The following is a 2,208-nucleotide window of genomic DNA, read 5'->3' as shown; positions in this document are numbered from 1 at the left end:
TGCGGCCCACGGGGAGCAATGGGGGGGTCCGTCCGGTGTCCTGCTGTCTGTCCCCGGCTGGGCACCTTCCTCACCCATACGCGGAGCTCGCCCAGTATGGGTTTTCTGGTGGGTTGGGAGGGTGGTGGGATGGGGCTGCTCATGCCCCTGCAGCACCGCATCCCCACGGGGCTCAGCACCCTTGGCCCCCACCTCACCTCTCAGCCCTACAGCCCCAGGCGCCAGCCTCTCTGCCTCAGTTTCCCCATCAGGAAATCAGGGATAATGATGGAGCTATAAGGCCTGGCTGGACAACGGTTGTATTTTGGTTATTTGCTTAATCATAGAATGTTTTGGGTGGGAAGGGACCCCTAGAGGTCACCCAGCCCAACCCCCCTGCAGGAGCAGGGACACCTTGAACCACATCAGGTTGCTCACAGCCCCGTCCAACCTGGCCTGGAATGTTCCCAGGGATGGGGCCTCCACCCCCTCTCTGGGCAACCTGTTCCAGTGTTTTACCACCCTCATTCTAAAAAATTTCTTCCTTATTTTGTTGTATTTTGGTTATTTGGTCTTTACAGGTTTGACATGGGACAAGGGGCAGGGTATCAACAGAGAGGTGCTGGTGGCTGCGTGGCCCCCAGTCCACTGGATCCCAGTCTGGGGACAATACTGGGTGCCCCAACATGCCAGTCCACTGCATCCCAGTCTGGGGATGTTAATGGGCTCCCTAACCCATGGCCTGTTCGATCCCAGTTCAGGAACCATCCTGTGCACCCTGACCCACCAGTTTCTGGGATCCCAGTCTGGGGACCAAACTGGGTGCTCCAACATACCAGTCTGCTGGCTCCCAGTTCAGGGACACTACTGGACACCCTGACCCCCATGAGTCTGCACTCATCAGGTGATGCTCTGACCCACTGCCAGTGCCAAACCTCCTGTGTTCCTGCCCCGCCATGGCCTCCCTTGCTCCATGACCCCATGGCCTGGACACGGCTCCTTCCCCTTCCCAGCCCCAAATTGCAGCCAGAGGAAGGGTTCACCTGGCAGGACCCCCACCAGCCTGGGCTCTCCCACCCGGCGCCCCCCCATGCCAGGGGCACCCTGGGCACGCATGAGGCTGCTCCTCCATCCCATGGTGGCACCGGCCGGGCTGTCCCCACGTGTGTCACAGAGGGACCAGGGACGGGGGAAATGACACTTGGATTGTCAACAAGGGGCCGTGTTCCCCGGGGTGGGAGCGTCTGGCTGGGGTGAGCTGGAGGACAGGTGGGTGTTTGGAGGAAGACCCATGAATGCGAGGGATTCAGCCACGCCATATGGTGGCTATTCGACCCCCCGAGAGGGACAGCTGTCCGGGCCAGGGGGATGGCACAAGGCCGGGATGGGACCTGGGGACAGCGGCGTCCCTCGGCAGGGGACAGCCCTGCAAAGGGATGCCTGGAGCCACGTGGGGACTGTGGAGGGGTCCAGGAGGGAGCCAGGTGGCTGCAAGCCAGGTGACGATCATCTTGTCCCCGTGGTGGGTACAGTCCTGCCGGGGCTCATCCTGCCCAACCCAGGGCTGATGCTGCAGGATCAGGGTCCGGTGAGCAGGAGGGAAAAGGAGCTGGTGCTGCTGATGTGGTGCTTTCCGACCATAAACTGGTGACTCCGGCGTTTTTCTGCCCCCCACCCCATGGGACAGCAAATGTCAGCACAAGGAGGGGTGACCCCCTCCCCATGTGGGACACCCCGCTGTAACTCAGACTGCCGGGGAGGGAGGGGTGTGGGGATTTCGTGGCTTCGGGGTGGGATTCCCAAGGGGAGAAGGGCTGGCAGCCCCTCCCCGTGACATGCCAGCCGCGATGCCAGACACGCCAGTCCCCAAGGAGGGGCACCCAGCCCTTCCGGAGGGGCCTCACGCTGCAAATTCCCATGGCAGGGAGAGGCTGCCGGCTCAGCCCTCCCCATGACGGCCCAGGCTGGGTGCCCCCCACCCCCCGGCTGGTTTTCCCCCTTGCTGGGGTGTTCAGCCCCAACTCCCGCTCGCGTGCTCAGCTGTCGGCCTCTCCGGCACGTGCTGTCGGGACTGGTCAAGTGGCTGGAGGATAATCCCGACCCCGCAGCGGTGAGACCTGGGGCCAGGCGGGCAGCGCTGCACCCCACAGGGCTCCCCAGGGCCACCCACCCTGGGGGTGTCCTGCACCCCATGAGCTGGTGGAGCTGGACAGCAGCTGGGGGAGATGA

The sequence above is a fragment of the Egretta garzetta genome, unplaced genomic scaffold (assembly GCF_000687185.1).
Source record: "Egretta garzetta isolate BGI_Z169 unplaced genomic scaffold, ASM68718v1 scaffold202, whole genome shotgun sequence".
Classification (NCBI taxonomy): domain Eukaryota; kingdom Metazoa; phylum Chordata; class Aves; order Pelecaniformes; family Ardeidae; genus Egretta; species Egretta garzetta.
Note: the sequence above shows the minus strand (reverse complement) of the source record.